The sequence below is a fragment of the Danio aesculapii genome, chromosome 10, assembly GCF_903798145.1.
Source record: "Danio aesculapii chromosome 10, fDanAes4.1, whole genome shotgun sequence".
Lineage (NCBI taxonomy): Eukaryota > Metazoa > Chordata > Actinopteri > Cypriniformes > Danionidae > Danio > Danio aesculapii.
In genome coordinates this window covers 3,108,601-3,126,053 of record NC_079444.1, presented here as the reverse complement: position 1 = coordinate 3,126,053, position 17,453 = coordinate 3,108,601, and positions in this window count along the sequence as shown.

Below are 17,453 nucleotides of genomic sequence, written 5' to 3'. Positions count from 1 at the left end.
TTTGATTGGATGATGAAAGTTCGAAATCATGAACAGCAGGATTTAAATCTGATGTGATGCTTTGAAAGCAAAAAAAAAAAAAAACATGACTTTAATCAATTGCAATAAACGGGTCTGAAAGGGTTAAAGCATGTTTCGGACGTCCAAAAAAATGTCATTTGCACACCGAAATAAATAAGCAATCACCTTTCATTCAGATCTTTCGCCTGATTGCAATCAGCAGAGCTTATTCTCCCGCAGCGCAATCTGCCAAGCTTAAACAAAGGCCTGCGCTCGCAACCAAACCATGTGCTGGAGAGAGCTTTTACCTGCTGTCCGGCGGCCGTGTGTGTGTTTTAAGAGCTGTAATATGACTGCAGGGACACACTAATGACCCGCTGAATGAATCTCCATATTGATCACCTTCTCGGAGCCTTTTAAAGCATCAATAGCTTTTAGAGCTCCACTTAAGGTTAAGGACACGTGTGACCTCCATGTTTATGTGTGTAAAAAGCTGCCGGACATCTGGCGGACAGAAGGCGGCTCCTGTAATGTACTTTATCTGAGCGTATGAGCACTGTTATACCTGCCTGCAGATGAGATTACAGCTCCTGCGCCTCGTATATTGCTGTCAGGTTGAATACGCAGGGTTTTCGAGCAGTCTCGGGCTCGTTAATGTGACGTACTCTTATCCGGGTCTGATTAATTGCCTTCAGAATGAATCTGCACCTCCAGCGGAGTGACAGACCTTTTGCAGAATGACACCTCACACAGTCTGGGAAATTACTGCTCCACTGCTGGAGCCGCACTGACAGAGGGATTGAGTGGATGAGTGAATGAGTGAGTGGATTGATTAATGAATGAATGAAGGAATGAATGAAGGGAATGAGTGGGAGAATTAATGAATGGATGAACGGATGAATGAATGAATGAATGAATGAATGAATGAATGAATGAATGAAATGAGAGAATGAATGAATGGATGAGTGCATGAGTGAATGAATGAGTGAGAAATGGATGGATGGGTAGATGTGTAAATGTATTAAGGAACAAGTGAGTAATGAATGAATGAGTGAAGGTGTGGATAGATGAGTGAATTAATGAAAAGGTGATTGATTGAATCAATGGGTGAATGAATGAGTTAGTGCATGAATAAATAAATGGGTGGGTGAGTGGTTGGACGGATAAAAGAATGTGTAAGTGAGTGAATAGATGGATGAATAAATGAATGATTAGGTAAGTGCATTAGTGCATAGATGAGTGAGTAAGTAGGTTGATGAATGATTAAATGAATGAGTGTATGAATGAATGTGGGGTGAGTGAATGAAAGAGTGAATGGGTGGATGAAAGAATGAGTGAATGAATAAATGAGTGGGTGGGTTGATGAAATGGGTAGTTCGATGAGTAAATTAATGAATGATTAAATGAATAAACAAGTGAGTGAGTGGATGGGTAGATGAATGAATGAATGAGTGAGTGGGTGGTCTGATGGAATATGTAGTTGAATGAGTAAATTAATGAATGATTGGTTAAATGATTGAAGGAACTAGTGAGTAAATGGGCGGATGAATGAATGAATGAATGAGTGGGTGGGTTGATGGAATGAGTAGATGGTTGAGTAAATTAATGAATAATTAATTGACTGGATGAAGGAACGAGTGAGTGAGTGGATGGTTGAATGAATGAATGAATGAACGAGTGGGTTGATGGAATGGTTAGTTCGATAAGTAAATTAACGAATTATTGGTTGAATGAAGGAACAAGTGAGTGCATGAATAAATGAATGAGTGGGTGGGTTGATGGAATGGGCAGTTGGTTGAGTAAATTAATGAATGATTGATTAAAAGAATGAAGGAAGGAGTGAGTGTATTGTTAAATGAATGAGTGAAGGAATGAATGAATGAATGGGTTGGTGGAATCCCAGCTGAATGAGTGAATTAGTGAATGAATGAATGATTGAATGAATGAATGAAGGAGTGAGCGGATGGCTGAATGAATGAATGAATGAATGAATGAATGAATGAATGAATGAATGAATGAATGAATGAATGAAAATTCTGATAATTTTGGAAAAAGTTAATGGTTATTCACTGTATATATTAAGGAAGCTTACTGTTAACCAGGTTAAGGATTACAACTTTTTACATTTGTTTATCAATGAAATCTCTGAGATTTACTGTATTTACAGTGTACAGTGTGTTATTGTGTTATAGTCAGGGTGTAAAGTAATTCAGCAGGCTACTTTATAGACAGACAGATCCATTTGTGCACCAGTTAGACTTGATGAGAGTCAAACTGAAGCTAAACGTGGCCTGGACACAGGTGATTTCTGCACAGGTGATGTCAGAAATGCATTTTAATTTCTGCACATTTCATGAAAACAGTGTTTTAGCACTAAAGCTATCTGCTAAATCAGTGGTGAAGGGACTCAAACATGACTAAAACCACAATCTATCCTAACATCTGCCTAGGAAAGAAAACATTTTACAAACCTTTGACCACAATGAGCTTTTAATCAGTTATTGCCCTAATTGCTGAGCTATTCCCAGAAATATCCAGTTGAATCCAACCTAAATTATTCGCCCACCTGTATATTTTTCCCCACAATTTCTGTTTATAATACCAACACAATCTCACGGCAATTCGTAACTTTTTTTAGTGGCTAATTCGGACGAATTCGTACGATCTAATTCGTACAATTTAGTACGATTTGCTCATCCTCCAATGACGGTTGGGTTTAGGGGCGGGGTTAGGTGCCACGCCTCCTTTTTAAAATCGTACCATTTCGTACAACTGAACTCGTACGAATTTGTACGAATTAGCCACTAAACTGTCAAAACGTAAAATACTTACGTTTTCTCGTGAGATCAGGCTGATAATACATATAATTCAAGACACTAGTATACAGCTTAAAGTGACATTTAAAGGCTTAACTAGGGTAATTAGGGTAAAGTTAGCATAATTAGGCAAGGCATTGTATAACAGTGGTTTGTTCTGGAGACAATCCAAAACTAATATTGCTGAAGGGGGCTAATAATATTGACCTTAAAATGGCCTTTAAAACAATTAAAAACTGCTTTTATTCTAGCCGAAATAAAACAAATAAGATTTTCTGAAGAAGAAAAAAGATTATAGGAAATACTGTGAGAAATTCCTGAATCTGTTCAACAGCATTTGGGAAATATCTGAAAAAGAACTGTATGATATATTATATACTTCAACTGTATGATATACTATATTTATAAATGAAAATTCTGATGTACATCCATTTTTTCTTCTGTAAACCTGAGCTGTATGGAAGTGATTTCCACTCAGAGGTGTTGTTTACATCTTGTATTGTGCTCTGTTTTGGTTGATCGGGTTACAAGTAGATGAAGAAGCCATGTTGTGCATCTCTTTTGTCCACTTTTAAAGCTCTTTCCTGTGTTTTTGTTGAGTGAGTGGGTGTACTATCTGCATGCATGTGCCTTTCTGATCTAATGTTGTGAAATACGCTTGTTTAAATTACAGCTGAACCACAGAGGACAATACAGCAGATTTCAATTCCGATAACCACAGAACTACACTAAACAGTGTGGGTTTGTGTTAAATAAAGAGATATTGTGCTTTTATTCATGGGTGGCACTGTGGCTCAACGGTTAGCTAGAAGGTAACTGGTTCAAGTCACCAGCTGGGTCAGTTGGCATTTCTGTGTGGAGTTTGCATGTTCTCCCGGTGTTGGCGTGGGTTTCCTCCGGGTGCTCCGGTTTCCCCCACAGTCCAAACACATGTGCTATAGGGGAATTGATGAACTAAACTGGCTATAGTGTATATGTGTGTGTGAATGAGTTTGTATGGCGTTTCCCAGTACTGGGTTGAGGCTGGAAAGGTGTAAAACATATGCCGGATAAGTTGATGGTTCATTCCGCTGTGGTGACCCCTGATGAATAAATGGACTAAGTCCAAGGAAAATGAATGAATGAATGATGGTTTCTGACTGTAACTGGTTTTATTCAGTTTCCCTCAACGAGCTCTGTACTTGCTGAGTCCCTGGACAGACTGGGTCAAGTTGACCCAAATAGACTTCATTGCATTTTACCAAAAATCCCCATGTTGGCGTAGGTTTCCTCCGGGTGCTCCGGTTTATATATATATATATATATCTGTTAATGATTGGTTTCTGTATTGGTTTATTTGCATTTGTGAATTGCATTATGGGATGTTGATCTCTGCTCTGTCCACTTCTGATGTTGAAAATCCAACTCTACATTTCAACAAAGTGACTTTAATTGACATTTTAGTCAATAATATAATATATAATAAATAATATCTAAAGAAATAAGGTTGTAAAATGTGAAAATGTGCTGCAGTTTATCATAAGGTTTTTGCAGCATAATATACAACACCAACCCGGACAATATAGCGCTGCTATACATCACAAATGTCCATAAATGCTTTTTTTAAGGTTGAAAGTTGTTGGAAAAACGATCAAGATTCCATAATGCAAATCAAAAGCATAAATACAACTCACAAAATAAGGTTAACTGCTAATTTATGGGTATTTTGTACAGTGTGGTCATGTTGTATTGAGCAGACTGTGATCTTGACTTGTGCTGTGTTTTAAAGTGATCATGACAAATTCAGCCCTGCTGCCCCACTGCTGTCCTTGACACACTTTTCTCAAGGTGGACACACTGACCCCATCAGCTGGAGCCAAAAGCGTCCCAAAGGCTCGACCGCATCCATCTTCACTCGCTCCCCTTCAAACGCCTTGGGCTCAACCCTGATAATTCCCCATCCGCCGGTGATTAATGCCTGTTTACTTCAGCAGGTCAAACCATTTCAGTGTGAGGAGGGGAGAAATTATGGAGTAAGAAAAGCGCAATTACTCAAGGCCTCAACCTGTCAGATTTAGCTTAAAGGAGCAAAACTTGCAGAAATGTGGAGTAATCTAATGTTCATGTTCATGGCGTTTACTCTATTTCCTTCATGAATGTACAGTAGATGTACAGTTTCGCTCTACCACATTCACATGCGTATGAATAGAAGTCTATGGGGCAAAAAGTGTAGTGTGACCGCCGCTTTACTCTAAACGAATCATTTGAATGAGTCAATCATTTACTGGAGACTCACTCTGAACGGATCATTTGAATCAGTGAGTTGTTTACTGGAGGCTCACTCTGAACAGATCATTTGAATCTGTGAATTGTTTTCTGGAGACTCACTGTGAATGGATCACTTGAATTAGTGAAACATTTATTTTAGACTCATTCTGAATGGATTATTTGAATCAGTGAATCGTTTACTAGAGACTCACTCTCAACATATCATTTGAATCAGTGAATCATTTACTAGAGACTCTCTCTGAATGCATCATTTGAATCAGTGAGTTTATTTTACTGAAGATTCATTTTGAATGGTTAATTTGAATCAGTGAGTTGTTTACTGCAAACTTACTCTGAACAAATCATTTGAATGAGTGAATCATTTACTGGACACATTCATTTACTGGACAACAAATCATTTGAATCAGTAAATATTTTACAGGAGAGTCACTCTGAACGAATCAATTGAATGAGTGAATCGTTTACTAGAGACCCACTATGAATGGATCATTTGAATCAGGGAGTCATTTGCTGGAGACTCACTCATAATGAATCATTTGAATCAGTGAATCTTTTAGTAAAGACTCACTCTGAATGGATAATTTGAATTAGTGAATTGTTTACTGAATACTCTGAATGGATTGTTTGAATCAGGGAGTCATTTGCTGGAGACTCACTCAGAATGAATCATTAGCATCAGTGAATCTTTTACTAAAGACTCACTCTGAATGGATCATTTGAATTAGTGAATTGTTTACTGAATACTCTGAATGGATTGTTTGAATCAGGGAGTCATTTGCTGGAGACTCACTCAGAATGAATCATTGGAATCAGTGAATATTTTACTGAAGACTCACTCTGAATGGATAATTTGAATTAGTGAATTGTTTACTGAATACTCTGAATAAATTTTTTGAATCAGTGAGTTGTTTACTGGATTCTTACTCTGAACAGATCATTTGAATTAGTGAATTGTTTACTGGAGATTTATTCCCAATGGATCATTTGAATCAATGAATCGTTTACTGTAGACTCACTGTGAATGGATCTTTTGAATCAATGAATTGTTTACTGTAGACTCACTGTGAATGGATCTTTTGAATCACTCAGTTGTTTACTGGAGATTCAATCTGAATGGTTCATTTGAATAAGTGAATCATTTACTAGAAACTCATTCTGAACGGAATATTTGAATCAGTGAATCTTACTGGAGGCTCACTCTGAACAGATCATTGAAATCAGTGAATCTTTTACTAGAAACACTCTCTCTTTTCCATTCAAAGGGTTTTTCTCTATGCTCATATGACATATTTCCCATTTAGAACACACCGCCATTCTGAAGTGCTGAAGGTTTTTCCTTATAGGCTGATTTCCTTTGACTATTCAAAGAGGACTCATGCTGCCCTTCCTTCCTTCCTCCTCCTCCTGCTGCTGAGTGCATGTGTCTCTCTGTGTGTATGTGTCCATTATTTTTTGGTGTTCATAAGGAAATTACTCATAATATTTCATGTCTGTGTGTAATGCCCATGTTGTTCAGGCTCAGGGAACACTGCATCACCTGTGATCAGTCAGCAGCACTTTGCATGTGTTTTGTAACTTGCATCTTGTAAAATTAGCATGAGATTTGAGCAGGAACTAAGGTTAAACACTCTTTGGAATGTTATACAAATGCGCCAGCCATTGCCTTGGTAATGTAAGTGAAATGTCATCAGCGATATTGAAGGCAATCTGATATTTCTGTATTTGGCACCCCCTTTTTTCAGATATTTACTTCACTGAATAACAGCGGGTGTGTGTGGGGGTGGGTGTCGGTTTTGAAGAAGTAAACACACGCTGTGATGTTCTTCAGCAAGGTCAGTAAGAGTCTCTGATATTGAAGAGCGCAGGATGAGGAGCAAGACCAGGCTCTCTGGGGGTCAGCGTTCAGACCCTGCCACACACACACACACACATGTCATTACTGAGGATGCGTCTGATGGTCGTGAAGACATAGGACGAGCCCATTAGAGGAGAGCACAGCACAAACACACACACAGGCTGAAGGTAATGATCTGTTTGCTCTTCATTAATTCCTCAATGCCTGCGTCCAGCAGCTCCGCAAAAACTGTTTACTGCTGTTTTCTAACAAACTACTAAGCCTGCGTACTAGAGTTTAGCATGAAACTCCTCACACTGGAAGAATGAGTCATGCAGAGAGATGAAGATGAATCAAACACATAGAAACGTATGAAAAAAGGCAGAACATCAGTAAAAGCACAGAGCAAATGCAGCTGCAGATGCTCATATAGCAATCGTTTATTTCAAGAGTTCCCACTTAGATATGCTTAGCGTTAATAGCAGGTTTGGCATGCTGTCCTGGGAGAACCCTGAGCTCAGAGATACTTTAGCCCAAGGTTCCCGCCCAGTCAGTAAGCATATAAGGGGATCCGAGATCAGGTAGGTCTCGAGAGCTCCCCCTTAGAAAGGGAGGAAAAGGAGGAGATGGGGTGGAAGGGGGGATTCCTCCAAACGAAGATAGAGCAGTAGGGAGAAAATGATCCATTTATAGTAAACTAGAATCACTCTGATTGGATTATTACTGATTACAGATGAGAAGCCAGGCGTGCTCAATCATATCACATGCTCCTCTCGAAATGAGTTTGTGAAACTTCACTTAAGGATTGTAAAATGTCCAAACACAACTTGATTGTTTATGCAAGTTGAAGTTGATTGAACATAAAACAATGTCACAAAAATTATCCCAATAATTATAAATGTAAACAAGTAGTCTGATCAAGCAGGATTATTTTTTAATTAAAAATATCTATAACCTACAGCACCAACAGGATTAAACATATATTTACTGCTTAAAAACAAGTTTCATTTACTGAAATATTTTATATACTAAATACTAAAAATCTAACTTTGAGCATATTTGTAAAATGCTGTGAGAGAAAAACAGATGGATGATGAATGGAATATGAATGAATGGATTGATGGATAGATGGATGGATGGATGGATGGATGGATGGATACATAATTAGGTGAGTTGGTGGGTGGATTGATAGATATATGAGTAAGTGGATGGATGGATGGATGGATGGATGTAGGGTGCATAGACAGATAGATAGATGGGTAAATGGATGGATGGATGAATGCATATATAGATGGGTAAGTGGATGGATAAATGGATGGATAGATAGATAGATGGATGGATGGATGGATGGATGGATGGATGGATGGATGGATGGATGGATGGATGGATGGATGGATGGATGGATGGATGGATGGATGGATAGATAGATAGATAGATAGATAGATAGATAGATAGATAGATAGATAGATAGATAGATAGATAGATAGATAGATAGATAGATGGATGAGTAAGTGGATGGGTGGACAGAACATAGATGGGTGAATGTATAGATAGATTGGTAAGTGGATGGATGGATGGATGGATGATATAATATAGTTAGATGGATGGATAGACAGAGAGATAGATGGTTAAATGGATGGATGGATGATGGATGGATGGTTGGATGAATGAATGAATAGATAGATGGGTAAGTGGATGTGTGGACGGAAGATGGATGGGTGAATGTATAGATAGATGGGTAAGTGGATGTGTGGACGGAAGATGGATGGGTGAATGTATAGATAGATGGGTAAGTGGATGGATGGATGGATGATATAAGATAGATGGATGGATGAATGGACAGAGATAGATGGGTAAATGGATGGATGGTTGGATGGATGGATGAATGATAGATGGGTAAGTGGGTGGATGGATGGATGGATGGATGGATGGGTAGGTGGATGGATATATGGATGGGTAAGTGGATGGATGGATGGATGTATAGATAGAAGGGTAGGTGGATGGATGGATGGATGGATGAATGCATAGAGAGATGGGTAAGTGGATAGATGGTCATAAGATGGATGGACAGAGAGATAGATGGGTAAGTGAATGAATGGATGGATGATAGATGAATGCATAGACAGATAGATAGATAGGTAAGAGAATAGATGAATGGTTGGATGGATGATATGATTGATGGATGAATGGATGGATGGATGACAAAGAGATAGATGGGTAAATGGATGGATGGTGGATGGATTGATGAATGAATAGATAGATGGGAGTGGATGGATAGACAGAAGATGGATGGATGGATAGATAGAGAGATGGGAAAGTGGATGCATGGACAGAAGATGGATGGATGGATAGATAGATGGTAAGTGGATAGATGGCTTAATGGGTACATAATTAGGATAGATAGTTGTTTATATGTATAAATAAGTGAAGATGAATAGAGACGGTGCAGTGTGTAGTACAGTAGGATGTGCTGCATCACTGTCAGACGGTTCTGCTGTGTGTTAAGCAGAATCAGGTGTTAATATACAGTGTGTGTGTGTGTGTGTGTGTGTGTGTGTGTGTGTGTGTGTGTGTGTGTGTGTGTGTTTCTGTCCTGTGGTGTGTCCTTGTGCTGCAGTGCTCATCATCACACAGGTGTGTCTGCGGCTCCACAGGTGACCCCCATCACATGACTGATCACCTCATTTACAGCTCCAGTTCATCTCAATGATCATAACCTTCAGACCCGCTGGAGCAGTCTGGCACTGAAGGATTGATTATTTCCCTGAACGTGTGGATTTGAGTATGCAGGATCCACAGACGCTGACCGTTTCCAAGCACAGCATCGCATACAGCTCTGGATCTTTTCTGTGAGCTTGACTCATTAAAACGCTGTCGCTAAACAGAGCTAAACGAAGCGCTGCTCGCAACCTGTTCTGCTTCAGTAATGAGATGTGTTTTTCAGCATTCAGAAACGACTGCGCTTGATTTCCCTCGTCAGACACTGATTGGAAGTGTCTCTTGGGGGCTGTTTACACCTGGTCACTTCATGTGTTTGTATGATCGGAAATCTCTCTGATTTCTGAAAACCTTTCACTTGATGTGCTTGAGCTCAACCACTCTCACTGGCAGAACTGTGAGAAAATTAAACGCTATTGGCTGTTTTTTTTTAAAGGGGAGGGGCTATGCTATGCCCCGCCCTCTTACAATATGCTGCAAAATAGTTTTTTTTCGTAGTATTTTTCTATTTCAGTATCTGAATATTCGTAACACGTTTTTATGTAATAAAACCACTGTCATAAATATTTTGTGCGTAAATTAAATTCACGCATCTGTAATTATAAAAACGTAAAGGAAAACGGAACGTACTCGTAATTTTACAAGGGTACAATTCCAAAATACGCGATTAGAACAGACACAGATATGACATTTTCGTTGTCTGTTTGTATATGGCTGATAAATGTACGAAATACAGTTTCACCACGGACACGACGACCTGATTACGACTACGAATCAAAAAGCCACACTCCACTGTCAAAATTACGTCACCGCTCTGTCACAGGCATTAACATCAAGCGAGAGTCATCGATCATAACGGTGCACTTGCTGGACACTCGAACTCCCACACACCGTCTCAGGTAAGATGTTTCTAATTCCCTCTTTGAGAAATGTCCGTCATGAGCTGTAATAAAGGTTGAGACTTAACGAGGTCATAAAACATATGCTGGAATAGTTGGTGGTTCATTCCACTGTGGTGACCCTTGATGAAATAAAGGGACTAAGCTGAAAGAAACTGAATAATTAAATAATTAAAATAACAAACTAAATAGAAGGTCGCTGGTTCGAGTTACAGTTGCTATTTCTGTGTAGAGTTTGCATGTTCTCCCCGTGTTGGCATGGGTTTCCATCCGGGTGCTCCGGTTTCCCCCACAGTCCAAACACATGCGCTATAGGGGAATTGACTAATTAAAATGGCTGTAGCGTATGAGAGTGTGTGTATTACGGGAGTTTTCCGGGAGAAATAACAAAACGGGAGGGTGGCGGGAGATGGGTCTGAAATGCAGGAGACTCCCGGTAAAAATGAGAGTGTTGGCAGGTATGGTCTAAACACATGCGCTATAGGGGAATTGATGAACTGAATTGGCCGTAGTGTATGAGTGTGTGTGTGAATGAGTGTGTACAGGTGTTACCCATTACTGGGTTGCAGCTGGAAAGGCATCTGCTGCGTAAAGCATATGCTGGAATAGTTGGCGGTTCATTCCGCTGTGGCGACCGCTGATAAATATGGGACTAAACCGAAGAAAAATTAATGAATGAATAAAAAAACTATTTAATTTAATGAAATTTTTAGAAATGAAATGAAATTTAATTAAAAAATTGTATTTGAATGAAGTAAAAAATTAAATTAAATTAAATTAAATTAAATTAAATTAAATTAAATTAAATTAAATTAAATTAAATTAAATTAAATTAAATTAAATTAAATTAAACATGAGTTTGGGTCCACCTGCAGAGGAACACTTGCACAGTTTGACTGAAATTGGAGCTCGACACATTCAACAGACATAAAAACAGGACATGATGTCAAAAATCGATACACTTATGAAGAAGGACAGAATCCTCAAGCAGATGGGATTTTTTCATATTCATGGTCGCAGAGTTGCTCATTATAGTTCAGAAATGTGTCTCCTCGTAGCAGATTTTCATTTGTGTGTGTGTGTGTGTGTGTGTGACGGAGGAATTCCTGCTGCTCTTTCACTCCTTCACACATTTTATAAGCTCTTTATGAGTTCTTAACCGATCAAAATGACTACAGTAAAAGTCTTTTAAGTGTGTGTGTGTTTGTGTGTGTGTGTGTGTAGACTTGTTTGTGTGGTTTATGAGGACAATACAAAATATACAAAATTGAATAATGGCATGGGAATTATGGGAATTATCCATATGCTACAATGTTAAGGTGGTTGTCCTAAAAAATTATACTTAACCGGGTATTTTGGAGTGTTGGGCCTACTGAAATGTGTTTTAGTACACACTGAAAAAAAATAATGCCTGCAAAATTGTTGCAAACAATTTATATGTGTTGAATTTAAACAAATAAACTAACTGTAGCAATTGTTAACTTAATTTGTTTGTTTAAATCCAGCCCAAATAAATTGTTTACAACCTCTTAACGTAAAAAAATCAGTAAATCCAAGGAATCATCTTTAAATCTTTTTTTTTCAGTGCACTAAAACAATAATTTAGTTTGCTTGTTCAAACAACTTATTTCAAATGAGCTGAATCAACACAATTCTTGAGATTTGAGACAGCTTAATTGTTTTAGGTTCAATCCACTTAAATTTGTTATGGGAACTTAATCGATTTGGGCTGGGACAACATGAATGAATTGTGTGGATTGAGGCATTTTTATACAGTGTCTGAACTGCATTACACCTGTCACAGTTTTATACCACACTAGCTTATAGATACAGTGGGGGAAATACATACTGAACACCATTACTCTCAGAAAACCCATTTCTAAAGGTGCTGTTCACTTGAAATGTTCACCAAATGTTGGTAACAACCAAAGAAACCCATATATGCAAAGAAAACAATATTAATTAATTTAGAAATGAAGTTGTGTGTGGTAAAATAAAATGACACAGGATAAAAGTATTGAACATGTGAAGAAAGGGAGGTGTATTTGGGTAGTGAAAGCCCAGACATGGTCCATGTTTGGGCCTTGTCTGGAAGCTAGACTTGGTCCAGTTATGTACACTGAAAAACATTATTCAAAGATGATTCCTTGGATTTACTAAAAAATTTTAAGTTAAGGGGTTGTAAACAATTTATTTGGGCTGAATTTAAACAAACAAATTAAGTTGAACATTATTAAATTTAATTTGTTTGTTTAAATTCAACACAAATGAATAGTTTGCAACAGTTTTGCAGGCATCACTTTTTTCAGTGTACTGTAATTCACTGCAGCATGTGGGCCAAGCAAAAGCTGATTATGTGGGCCAGAGCTGGGTCAGAGATATTTGGGTACTTTGGCCATTTTTGAGTGAGATGCTAGTGGTCTTATCCGATAAAATAATTGATGCTAAGCTAAGCTAAAAGTGCTCCTGCTTGACCCAGAGATTGGTATGAATGCGTACGATCTGATGGGTGAATATTCCAACCCAGGCTCATTCTGAGAACGTAGTCTCGTGGACGTTTCTGGAGACCGCGAAATACGTCCCGGGAGGTACGTATTTTTGCAGTTTTTGTTTTCGCGAATCCGCGAGAGGCCGCTGTGTGCGCTTTTTCCCGCGCCGTTCTCGCGTAAACCCGCTAGAGGCCGCTGTCGAACGACCTTCTGCCTGCCTGGATGACAGAATGATTGACCGTGCGACCGGCCAATCGGCTGACCCACCCTCCTCCGTTCCTAAACCCAACCAATGACGATTCACAAAAGCCGTCCAGAAAAAGAAAAGCCTTCGTCTAATTTTTACCACGTTTTCGGATTTTGACCACATTCTCACCCTGTGATGAACTGGTTCACTTTATTCCGAAAGGAACGGCGTCACACCACCCCGCAGCGTTCGCTTAAAAAAATGAAATGCAGCCGTAAGTACCCCCGGCTACGTATTTCACGGTCTCCAGAAACGTCCACGGGACTACGTTCTCAGAATGAGCCTGGGTTGGAATATTGTCTGTATACCAAGTCATTTCCTATGGTGGTCACTTTTGACCGGGAACACCACAAGTGTAACAAGGTTGATTAAAACACTCAGAATTCAATGAAAGAGGTCAAAATCACTTTTATATGTTCAAGTGCATAGTGTGGAGGATATCATGATGCCTTGAGGCAATCAGATGTAAAACACAATATTTATGAGTGTTTTAAGTTGTAAATCGGTCAGATTTGACCCAAACACGACAACAAGGTTAAGTAAATAGTAATCAGATTACAATTATCTAGTAGTAGTCAGTAATTTGTAATTATTACTTATTTTTTTAAGTATCTTACCCAACACTGTTCAACACTTACGGAAGCAGCAAGAGAACAATAGAGTGATTATTTCAGCTCGTTCTTCAATATTTTCTCTTGGTCCATTAGCAAATTGCTGACCAAAATTAAAGCCTAAACCTCATTACATCAGTTGTAAACGAAGTGAAACGTCTGCCAGGAACTAAACGCGCTGAAGGAATCTGGATGTTTTATATACTGTAAAATGCAGACTCTGGTGTTATTTAGCAACGTTAAATGCTCCAATTATGTAAATTAAAGCACAGATTACTTATCATGATTACAGTAATGGTGGAGGTGAGGCAGTGAGCGTATTCCTGCATTAATGAGTTCTCCTGATGAGCAGGTGAATGCATATTCTGACTTTCACCGGTCACTTTTTTTGTCGTCTTACAGGAGAAATGGCGTAATGGAGGTGGACTGTAAATAAGCGGAAGTCCTTCTTGACAAATGAATCCATTAACATTTCCCTGTGTCGCCTGGCAAGGAGACTTTGCCGTTTATGGGGCAGAAAAAAAACCCAGGCCTGTAAATCTGAGCGTCCGCCCGTGATCCTGCCCGCCCATGATGCAGCACTTTATCTGGCTCTGAAATGGCATCTTTATCTGCCTAAATTAAGTTTTGATTCCTTGCCACATACGGTGCCGCAAATCACTTTTAGCGCTGATATCAAGAGCGGCACTAAAGTCGGCCCGTGGCCATGAAAAAGCCTTTTATTTTGTAGCATCCTCTGTTGTTCCTGAGCCAGATTTAAACACTGCTGCTAAAATCTAAATGTGATTTTAAAATAAAAACTGAATTAATTAACTTTAAAAAATGAGCAATGACCTAAAATTAGTTTAAATGGATGAATGAATAAACAAACAAATAAATAAATAAATATGAAATGAAATAAATATGAAATAAATAAATAAATAAATAAATAAATAAACAAATAAATAAATAAATAAATATGAAATGAAATAAATATGAAATAAATAAATAAATAAATAAATAAATAAATAAATAAATAAATAAACAAATAAATAAATAAATAAATATGAAATGAAATAAATATGAAATAAATAAATAAATAAACAAATAAATAAATAAATAAATATGAAATGAAATAAATATGAAATAAATAAATAAACAAATAAATAAATAAATAAATATGAAATGAAATAAATATGAAATAAATAAATAAATATAAAATGAAATAAATATAAAATAAATAAATAAATATGAAATAAATAAATAAATATAAAATGAAATAAATATAAAATAAATAAATAAATAAATAAATAAATATGAAATGAAATAAATATGAAATAAATAAATAAACAAATAAATAAATAAATAAATAAATAAATAAAAATTTTATGAAATAACTAATAAGTAAAAATTAAATTAATTAATTTAAAACATGAAATAAAAAATATGTATAAAAATGAAATAAATAAATAAAATAAAATTGAAATAAAATAAATGTTGAGTCTAAGTGTGATTTTATAATGAAAGAAAATGAACCAACTTTTAAAAAAATGAGTGATAAGCTGAAATTAGTTTGAATGAATAAATATAATGAAATTATATAAATAAACAAATATGAAATAAAATAATAAAATAAATAAAATCAATATATATATATATATATATATATATATATATATATATATATATATATATATATATATATATATATATATATATATGTGTATATATATATATGTGTATATATATATATATATATATATATATATATATATATATATATATATATATATATATATATATATATATATATAAATGAAGTAGATAAATAAATAAAAAAAATTAAATGAATAGAAATGAAATGAAATAACTAAGTACATAAAATGAAATAAATAAAGAAACTGTTTAAATAAATAAATGAAACAAAAATAAATAAATAAATAATTATTTAAGGCACTAATATAAATAAATAAATGAATGATCGAACAAATACATTAATAATAATAAATTATTAAAAATAAAATAAATATATAAAAAATGTAATAAATAAATAAAAATTAAATAAATCAATAAACATTAAATAAATAGTAATGAAATGAAATAACTAAGTAAATAAAATGAAATAAATAAATAAATAAATAAAAATGAAACTGTTTAAATAAATAAATGAAACAAAAATAAATAAATTAAATTAATTATTTAAGGAACGCATATAAATAAATAAATGAACGATCGAACAAATACATTAATAAATAATATATGAAATATGAAATAGCTAAATGATAAATAATTAATTAATAAAAATGAAATAAATATGAAATGAAACAAATATATAAAAAGTTTAATAAATGAATAAATACATAAATAAATAAATTAAATAAATTAATTTAAATGAAATAAATTAATTTAAATGAAATAAATTAAAATGAAATAAATTAATTAATTAAAATGAAATAAATAAATACATGAATAAATAAATATGAAATAAATTAATTACTTAAAATTAATTAAATAAATAAGTAAATACTAATGACATGAAATGATTCAAATGAAATAACTAAATAAATAAAATAAAATATAAAATAAAATAATATAAATGATATATGGCCCGTGATGGTCAGTGATGAACAATCCAACCATTAAATGCACTTGGATCATGTCTATTTGTCTTCGTCAATTAAGCAGTCTCATTTTATTAAAGTTTGCTGCATAAAAATTGTAGGGGAGGGGTAGTAGGTGAGCGGTGTGGATGTCTAGGTGTCGGGGGTGATGTGTCTGAATAACACAAGTAACCGGGTTTAAGTCAGCTGTTGCGATCGGATACTATACCAAAGTTGGCGATCTAGGGGTGTTATAGACTATGTACCAAAAAGCTGAGGAAGGGGGGTGGGTAGGGGGTGAAATTACAGGAGTTTTCCGGGAGAAATAACAAAACGGGAGGGTGGCGGGTGATGGGTCTGAAATGCAGGAGACTCCCGAGAAAAATGAGAGTGTTGGCAGGTATGGTCTAAACACATGCGCTATAGGGGAATTGATTAACTGAATTGGCCGTAGTGCATGAGTGTGTGTGTGTGTGTGTGTGTGTGTGTGTGTGTGTGTGTGTGTGTGTGTGTGTGTGTGTGTGAATGAGTATTTCCCAGTGCTGAGTTGCAGCTGGAAGGGCATCCGCTGCATAAAAATACATATGCTGGATAAGTTAGCAGTTCATTCCACTGTGGCAACCTCTGAAATCCAGACTAAGCTGAAGGAAAATAAATGAATGAATAAATTTACCACAGATAATCTTTCACAGAAAGGCTGATGCTCTGGAAAGAATCAAACGAGATGGAGTCGAGGTTTATGGGCAGAATAAATTTCCAATTTAAGTGTGATTTTAGTAGGGTGTGTGTCGAAAGAAGGATTCCCCGACTTCTGCTTCACTTCATAACACCAGGCGCTTCAGATTGATGGCGTTTTTTCACGGACGGCCATCATTTACGGCGTACATTAATGTCTGTGTTAGCGGAGGAGAGAAAACTCTCTCTGAGTGACACTTGTGGAGAAAAGCAGGAGTTTGAGATGATGTGACACTTTCACTCTCATTTCTTTACAC